This window comes from Cibotium barometz, chromosome 6 (assembly GCF_041138505.1).
Source record: "Cibotium barometz isolate CiBa-2024 chromosome 6, ASM4113850v1, whole genome shotgun sequence".
Taxonomy (NCBI): Eukaryota; Viridiplantae; Streptophyta; class Polypodiopsida; order Cyatheales; family Cibotiaceae; genus Cibotium; species Cibotium barometz.
In genome coordinates, this window is record NC_141051.1 from 18,298,141 (window position 1) to 18,308,256 (window position 10,116).

Consider the following 10,116-nt stretch of genomic DNA (forward strand, 5'->3'; position numbering starts at 1 on the left):
GAAATAAAGCAAGAAGTGCAATTCTATGAGAGCGTAGCTGCCTTTGAACCACACATGCCCTTGGTTGCTGGCGATGCTCAAGACCAAGGAAGCATAAACTTGACTAATGAGCAACTAGTTGCAAGTGACGATGCAACTGAGGTATGTCCTTACTTCTTAGTTGTAAAGCAAATTATTTTTAGTTGTATCATTTCACGCTTCCTAATTTCTTTATTGACATGTTGACAGACTACTTTTGAAGTGGACAAGTTTGCTATGCGCGTAGGAGGAACGCGGCCAAAGTCAGAGGGTCGAGATGCATCCCTTTGGCACTACATACCTGCCCTCAGAGCCGACATAGTGCGGGTTTTTCATTTAGACTATGCAGAGATCGCCTATGCCGAGCTCTTAAAATATAAAGCACTTAGTGCAGTCTTGTCGGAGAACCCCTTAGCCTCGAACATAAATAAATGTATTTTGGTAGCTAGGGAAGCTGCCTTGTATTGCTTCACGGGCAACCATCCCGGCTCAGTTTTAGGCCATTGTGCCCTTTCTCAGGCTCAAGGAATCAATGAGCCGAGTGATGTATTCCAAAGCTTAGGCCAGAAACCAGCCTCTAGAACTCTCTCTCCTGAGCTCTTCCAAGAGCTTATTAAAAAGATGTAATGTAAACTTCTCTTCCAAGTTTAATAAAATTTTTTTGTTGTGCATTGTAAGTTGTGATTTTTCCTGGCGTACTTGTGATATACCATTTCAAGCCTCGCAATTTTAAGATTTTGTTCATGTGTTCATAGAAAATATTGTTTAGGATTTATTTTAATTGAGATCGTGATTAAAAAAAGTAATCGAGATTGGGTTAGAGCGGTATGAAAAAATATTGTATTTATAGATGTAAACACACTCACATATATGTATATATATACATATATATATGTGTGTGTACCTATATATATATATAAGATTCTGGGGCTATTGAATGATATATATATACATATGTGTGTGTGTGTGTACCTATATATATATATATAAGATTCTGGGGCTATTGAATGATATATATATACATATATATACATATATATATATAAAAGATGTATAGGATATATATATATATAAGACATAAGATATTATAAGATTTTAAGGCTATTATAAGATATATATAAATATATATAATATCTTATATAAATATATAAGATTTTGGGGCTGTTAGGGCACCTAAAGGGTCTTATGAGCCTCACCAGACCAAAGACATCAAAAAAAATAAAAAAATACCATGTGCGCTACGGCGCGTAAATCGACATTTTGACTTGGTCAAAGTACCGATTAACGCGCCGTAGCGCACATGGCATTTTTTTTAATTTTTTTTAATTTTTTTGGCCTTGAGGCTCATAAGGCACTCTATAAGGGTCTCTAGGTGCATTTATAGGATCTACCTTTTTTGTATATATAAATAAACATATATATATATGTGTATATGTATATATATTTGCATATGTATATATATGTGTGTATATATGTTTGTGTGTGTATATATATATATGTGTGTGTGTGTGTGCACCTATATATATATATAAGATTCTAGGGCTATTGAAAGATATATATATATATAATATATATATATATATATATAAGATATATAGGATATATATACATGACATAAGATATTATAAGATTTTAAGGCTATTATAAGATATATATAAATATAAATAATATCTTATATAAATATATAAGATTTGGGGCTGTTAGGGCACCTAAAGGGTCTTATGAGCCTCACCAGACCAAAGATATCAAAAAAAAATAAAAAAAATACCATGTGCGCTACGGCGCGTAAATCGCCATTTTGACCTGGTCAAATTAGCGATTAACGCGCCGTAGCGCACATGGCATTTTTTTTAATTTTTTTTAAATTTTTTTTGCCTTGAGGCTCATAAGGCACTCTATAAGGGTCTCTAGTTGACTTTATAGGATCTACATTTTTTGTATATATAAATATTCATATATATGTGTGTGTGTGTGTGTGTACATATATATATATATATGTGCATATGTATATATATTTGTATATGTATATATATGTGTGTGTATATATGTTTGTGTGTGTATATATGTGTGTGTGTGTGTGTGTGTGTGTGTGTTTGTGTGTGTTTTTTCCTGTGTGTATAGTGCTTTTATATTTTTTAAATGAAATGTTCATTGGCACTGAGCATACAAAAAAAATGGACTCAACAAAGAATGTAACACAACTCACAAAGCTTTCATTAATGTGTGAAAAAGCTACAAAGGAATTTGGGAACATTACAAAATTTTGTAGGGAGAATTACAAAGTGGGTTAGCCTATTGAGGTAGAAGGCTACGCTCTAAACGTAGACGTAGGGCTAGGGACATATCTACAGGCTTCAAAGTAACTCTCTTGGCATGTACCATAGCCAGCACTGAGTCTTCAAAAACAAAAACTACAATATCTTCAGCAGCTTCTTGAAGAGCTTCAAGAGCTGTGCTCTGTATGCGGTCAACCCTGTCAGAATATTTTTCCATTGTTTCTCTCACCAGTCGAGAGAATGGTGCCTTGGGGATGAGAAGATCTGTGCTTTTCTGATATTTCCTAATCTCTCGTAGCGCGACTGTCCCTGGCCTCCATTTTCTCTTCTTCTTTGTAACTGGTGGAGGCGGTGGTGGTCTTTGATTCTCCCACGGTGGTCGTTCAGACCTGAACTTCTTTTTCTTTTGTGCACGCTCTTCCTCTTCTTGTTGGTCCCGAAACTTGCCCTCCATTCTTTTACCACACTTCTTGACTGGCCGTCTGGATGTTGTGGCTGCCTGTGGCTGTGCTTGGCTTGCCCTCCTTGCGTCCTCTTTGGGCTGCTGTCTCTTTTGCATTTCTGTCTCCCAAGCTGCCCTCACAAGAGCAAACTCTTTGTCAATGGTATCTTTCGTGATGTCGTAGGACAAGTGCTCGACCTCCCTGTTCTGTAAGATAACCTCTAGCTTTTCTAGGGTGTCGGCCTCAATAACAATCTCCGGTGGTTGCCCTTGACCTTCCTCGGCTTCTTTTCGACGCCGCTCTTCTTCTGCTTCTCTACTAGGCTCTGCTTCTTCAGCTTCCTTCCTGCGTTGCGCTTCTTCGGCCTCCTTCCTGCGCTCTTCTTCTCTCATCTCCTTTGCCTCTTGCTCTGTTACGATAGGTAGACTTGTCCTTTTTGCTGTAGCAGGTAGTGGGCCAAGTTGATCGAAAAACCGCAAGTCTTGCTCCTGTTCTTCTGGCATGGCCTAGGTATGTACGAGTGCAAGAGATAGTGGGAGGGCAAGAGAGAGTAGAGCACAAAGAAGAAATTGAAATGTGGTGGCTATAAATGAAAAATGACTTAAATATGTCTATAAATATAATTTTTTAAAACTTTTAGAAAATTTAAAAACACAAAAAGATTATAATCAGAGAGTTTAAGCCCATGAGGAACCACACCGACGCTTGCTTGCTACCCACTGCCGTAGTCTCTCCCTAGCATTTGATCTATTGTATCCTTCAGTTCTTCTTGCATTAATAGTTTTCATTATTTGACGCCTAAGAGACAAATTACCGCGACTTTTCTGCCTTTTTTTGCCAACCAGAACACGATAGAACCAGTTGAACATTTCATGGAGTGCATTACTCTTGACTTTGCCACCACCATGGCGAGTGCTCTTAAAATACACGGCCTTTGCTTGGTAATGTGATTTCTCCATGCCTTGATTGCTCCAAAGTGCTAAAGAGCCATATCTATCGAGAAAGTATGGCCCATGTGCATACAATATATGCTGCATAGAAAATTACAAAAAGTCAACAAACAGTATGAAGAACATACTACAAGGACACAAGAAATACAACATTACCATGTAGTGAGTAATGTGTGTTTCTCCCCATGCCTTGACCATTTCTTCTGTGAATCTACAAGTGGCTTGTTTAAGTACCTCAATACCATGGTCATCCAGGTGAGGTCGCTCTAGAAGATCGACCATTTTATTACACACCTCCCATACATGTGCACGTTTTAGGCCAAGCCTGGCATCATTTCCTCGATATGTTGTGACATCACATATCTTCTTCCAAATTTCAAAGTCAGTGTGGCTATGAGAACCCAAGTGGTTTGATAGCAAGTGTCTTGCCTTTGATCCACCCATGCAAATTTTATTAGGGTTGTCTTGTGTAGGGTTTGATTTTTTGTCCTTTGTCAAGACCACTGCTCCAGCATGTAATCCCATAGAGGAAAGTACACCCTCTAGTGCACGTATTGACTCTTCTCGTCGATCTTCGGGCTCCATGTTCCAGACATAGTTTATGTGGAGCATGAATAGCTTATCCAAAATCCTGAGTCTTGCATGTAATGTGCACACATGCACTTGACATAGTGGAATTTCCAAGATTGGGTTCCAAGCATTGTCCTCCTGGTCACGACTAGGTGGCTTGCTCTGGTCACAACTTAATATGCCATTATGCCATACCTTTGATCCTTTCCTCTGTTCAGCATAAAAAACGATTGCTTTTTTTGCACCCACCTGTTTTTGACTTTTGCCTTTGCTAGGTTGTTTCCCTTTTACTCTTGAGTCTACTGCTGTCTTGGAATGACAACAGTAAACACATGAGAATATAGTATTCGCACCTGTTTTACAACCCAACATACACTTTAAGGTTTTTAGATCGCCACCCAAGTGCCATTCAACGTTAAAGCAGCCTATTCCGGGAACATCAAGCTTCTGATCATTGACCTGACAAGAGACGACATGTTGAATGCCAGACCGTTCAAAATACCACCTCAAGGTATCATGGTTCTCTTTTGGGAGGACCCATGCTGCTTGCCACCAGATGTTCTTCTCTGATTGAATGCCGTAGTAGTCTTGCTTATGCCCTTGACCCCTATTGTTGCTGTCTTCAGTTGCATCCAACTCTTGGGTCTCTAAAGGCTTTCCTCTAAGTGCTCGGCTCATCAAGGTTAAACTAACACGCTCCAGTCTTTGACCTTTAACCACTTGACATTCATCCAGCTTCAAGACAAACACGGCATTTCCACCTGTCTCTTCAAGTGTGAGGCCATAGTACTGAATCATTGCTTTTTGTAGCACTTCCATGTCAATGTAGACATTGTTATATGCATTGTATTCAAAGGGTTTGATTGTTGGCATTGGCATAATATCCTCCACCCACTTGTACCCACCCTCGAACATGGATGCAATATCACCATTAGCACACTTCTTTGCCATCTATAAGCTATAAAGTGTTGGAAGCAAGGATTGCATAACTCCCTTTGCTCGCAACCCTAAAGTGATTGACCTGTACATTGCTCTGTAACCTTTCTGGCTAATACCTGCTGAGTCACATATATCAAGCATCTCTTTAGGGGTGACAATTTCTTTGATTTCCTTCAAGAAATGATGACGAAGGGTCTCCCGCAGCTTATCATTACCAGAACCTGTTATCATTTCCATAATATCCTTCTCTTGAAGGACATGCTGAAGAAGGGAGGCATTAACATTGTCCTCAGCGTTGTTACATCCTAGTATAGCTGTTGCACAAGCCCTACAATCGCAAGAGTCACCCATGAGAGATGCTTTATTCATTAATTGCTTCTCAAAGCTGCTATAATTCCTACAAAATTTTTTACCTGGTTGTTTGTTTACGCCTCTTGCATGCGCCTGCTGTCTTAGAAAGCAACCCAACAGCTTTACGTTTTCTTTGCCTTGCGTGATATCCCATGGGAAGGTGAGTGAAATTGTGAACACGACGCCGAAGATTACGAGTGGAGTGTTGAAGACGAACATAATTATCGGTAAATTGATTTATTGTGCGCACACGATCCGCTAGATTATTCTTCTGCACCTCAAGCTCCTTTGAGAGCTCTTTAATCCTCTGCATCAAACTATTGATCTGCTTAGTCGATGCCGCTTGAAGCTGATCGAAGGCAAATTATGTTTGCCTCTTTTCAGCTGCCTCATCTAGCCACAACATGTGTAATCTCCTGCAATAGCCAAGAAGCCCATTGAAACCATCACCAACAAACTTAAGAAAACTTGTAATGCTTTTGAATGGTGGAGGGGCACCAGATATTGGATCTAGTGGATAAAGATTTTCATCAATCCAAAGATCAATGGCCTTTGCTCCTTGCATTCGTATGAAATATTGGGTGCAACATGCCTACTGTGTAGGGTTGCGTATTCTGTCTCCAAATCAACCTGAAGGCGGATCTTAGAAGGCTTATTGGTGATGTCTTGTAGTGCCATCTACAAGAAAGTAGGCTTGTAAGCTTGGGTTGAATAGGAGTGGAAGGAGCAGGATATGGTATCAAAAAATAATGGGAAGAATGGAGATGAGGGTTGCTTCTCTAGAGCTGCATTGTGGATAGAGAAAGAAGCCAGAAAGGGAGCCAAAGAAACATAGAGAGGGTTGGCAATGGTGAGACGAAAATGCAAAGGAGACAATGCATCATGGGAAGCTTCTTTAGTGCAAGCTATGGCTGCTAAGCAATATAGAGAGAGAATACTTCATGAAAAGGTTCTTCTGTGCTACTACTGTGGGTTTGGAGAGAGAACCAAGTATTGTAGAAAGAATGCTCCTGGTAAGCTTCTTCCTTGCAAGCCATGGCTACTACTGTGGGTTTGGAGAGAGAAGGCTAATTTAGGAGTACAGACCTGCTAGCTATGGAGAGAGGACCAAGTACTGTAGAGAGAATGCTCATGGTAAGCTTCTTCCCTGCAAGCCATGGCTACTACTGTGGGTTTGGAGAGAGAAGGCTCATTTAGGAGTACAGATCTATTAGCTATGGCTTTTGGAGTAGAGAAAGACGCTTTTTTCCATGGAGAAGGAGTGCAGGGCGTTTTAGAGAGAAGATTTAGAGAGAGAAAGAGATCTGGTGTACACAAAAAAGGGGGGAAGAAAGTGACGAATTTTTGGAATGTTTGGAGTTCGAAAAGGTTGCTGCAGGCTATGATTACTGACTGACAGCCCATTACAAAGCTTTAAAGTCACCTAGGTGGCCAGATCTAGGAATATCTCCTTTTTTTTATTTTTTTTTGTTTTTGTGAAAAATCAAATATATGCTTTTAGGACTAGGCCTCTAGGCTTGGTCAAAGATGGATTAGCATTTTAAGCATTTCACTAAACGTCCAAATTAAAGGGCCCAAGACGACTCCATTGAGTTCCTAATGCAGTATTAAAAAAGTACCAAAAGGTAACTAAACAGTACCAAAACATGTAAATTATGCCAAAACAGTTGTAAACAGCAATAATTTGGTACAATTAAGTACCAAAAACACACAAGACTCCCAAAAATACCCAAAAGACCCAAAAACTTGTCACAGTGAAATTCCAAACTAGTACCAAAATAGTGCAAAAAGTACCAAACGAATCAAAGAAAACAAAAAATACCAAAGATAATACCTAGATAGCACCCAAGACATATTTAGCACTACCATATAAGACCAAATAAAAGCTCAACTTCACTACCAAAACACTTCAAAAGAGTACCACAGGAAGCAAAGAAGCACAAAAAGTACCAAAGTTAGTGCCAACATTGAACCCAAGAGGTAACTGCAATACCTTAAAGACTCTAAAACTTGTAGCTAGAAAGTATCAAAGCAGTATCATAATAGGTCAAAAGAGTTTCAAATGAACAGCAAAGCACCAAAAGTACCAGTCATGGGTGCAACCAATTATCAAAGACAACCAAAGGTGCCCTATTAGACTAAACTCAGTAACCTGAAAGTACCAAAACAGCACAAAAATAGTTCAATAGAGTACCAAATGAAATAAAGAAGCACCATTAAGTACCAAGAAAGGCAGCAGCACAATAGCAAGTGCTATAAAAAATACCAAAACAAGTAAAGAAAGTACCAAAACAGTTCAAGAAGTTCCAAAACCACCAAAAATGTCAGTAGATAAACCAATCAAGAAGTGAAACATGCCAAATTGCCAAACCATGTGCAAATTAAACACTATCAACAGTCAAACACAATGCAATAGGCCAGGAATACAATACCTCCTGCTGTTCAACCTCCGCTTGGAGCTTTTGGATATTTTCGAAAACCCCGTGTCGTCGCAACAAGCGCCGACTTTCTCCCAGCTCAGCCTCCACCTCTCTGATCTCTTCATCCGGAACAGGGATTTGTTGCTGAAGCTGAACAATGCGTGCTTCCAGGGTATCGATGTCTTCCATCAAACTCTTCGCCACGTCCTTTCTACCTTCATATACCAGTCTGGTCCTTGTTTCCTTGAATAGAGGCCTTCAGGCTTCTGAGGTTTGACCATCCTGGATGTGACACTGGGTCTGCCAGTCTTTGCAGCAATGCCTCTAAATCAGGTAGGTAGTCAGCAATTACCCCTCTGCCAGCATTCTCTGGTTCTGTGCAGATATTACTACCACTTTGAGTCATCCGGGCCTTCTTATATCTGAATGCAGGACACTGCCAAGAGAGGAAGCATTTTGCCTCCTCCATGCCTCAATTTTACGCTCAATCCCGCCACTCCTAGATGATATCATCTGCAACACTCCTTCCCCAAATCGGGCCCATGCTACTTTATGCCCTGCTGGGTCTTTTTTCGCTGCATGGCATTTCTCAAAAGCGTAGCACGTAGCAAATTTGTTGGTCAATTCACCACATGAAGGGGGCCCCTGATAAACTTTGGAGAATAGAAGTCTGCAGTCTTCCACCAGTTGTGGCTGCAAGTGGTTTAAATAGATCTTGCTATTCTTTTGGTACCTGAACTTGAATACAGTTAACCATTGCTCGGGTGGCACGTCCTCATCAGTCAAGTCCTTGAAGAGTTTGCCCTCAAGACTGAGACCGTACTCTTCATGCAGGTCATGTGCCGTGTAACAGAACCTGGTTTGTTGAGGGTACTCCTCCATTTTGTTCTTACCTAAAATGTGTTCAAAACAAATCAGAGAATTGCTGACTCCTATAGATTAAATTTGGTGCCCGACATTGTGTCTAATGTGAGGTGATGCCCTACAGAACCAATTGTGGTACTCAAAGAGTACCAAATATAGTACTGTTCATTTAACTTCAAATGTCAGTGCAGGGAGTGAACATGCACCATTTACTTAGCACATGCATATGCCAATGAATAGCGTACCACGTCTTGACTTGCTGGTAGATTTTGATTCATCGTTGTCGAAGAGGAGTGAGGTCCGTTCGAAGTCGACCTTGCACTGTTTTCCACTTGCCCTTGTGTTGGGACTGGCTATGTACTCCGGCTTTGTTTGTTGGGGGGGTGTGGTGGAAGCACCCTTCTTGTTGCTGCTGCCAGGAGGCACCATGCTTTCGGTTTGCATGTTGAAGGTGACGCTCCCAAATATAGTACTGTTCATTTAACTTCAAATGTCAGTGCAGGGAGTGAACATGCACCATTTACTTAGCACATGCATATGCCAATGAATAGCGTACCACATCTTGACTTGCTGGTAGATTTTGATTCATCGTCGTCGAAGAGGAGTGAGGTCCGTTCGGAGTCGACCTTGCACTGTTTTGCACTTGCCCTTGTGTTGGGACTGGCTATGTGCTCTGGCTTTGTTTGTTGGGGGGGTGTGGTGGAAGCACCCTTCTTGTTGCTGCTGCCAGGAGGCACCATGCCCTCCTTTGCCTTCGCTTTCGGTTTGCATGTTGAAGGTGACGCTCTACTGGCAGCAGCTCCCTTGGCCTTTGGGGTCCTCATGGCTAGACGACTGCTCTAGAGCAGAGCAGCTCTGCTACAATTGAATGCCGGGGGAGAGAGAGAGAGAGAGAGAGAGAAATGGTGCGACCAGACGACGCCCACTTAGTTCAAACAGAAATGAGCAAAAACAATAAAAATTTGAAACCACTACCACCACTCATGACACCACTACTCTCACGGGGTGGTACTGCACAAAAGATTCTCAAAGATCTTAAAAATAGTTCCTAAATACAAACCTTTTACCCTCAAATTTCCCCCCCAAAGTACCAAAAAGGTGAAAAAAAAATTGGCCCTTTTTTTGTACCACCAACCCTTGCTTTCATCCTGATGCTATACTTAGACCACAGCAATCACCAGGTGATTCATGTGTGCTCATGAAGAGAGTTGTTTGGTGATATCCTATACATTCCCTGACATGTCAGCATATAGAATTCATGATATATAAATTTTTGTTCAGGCAA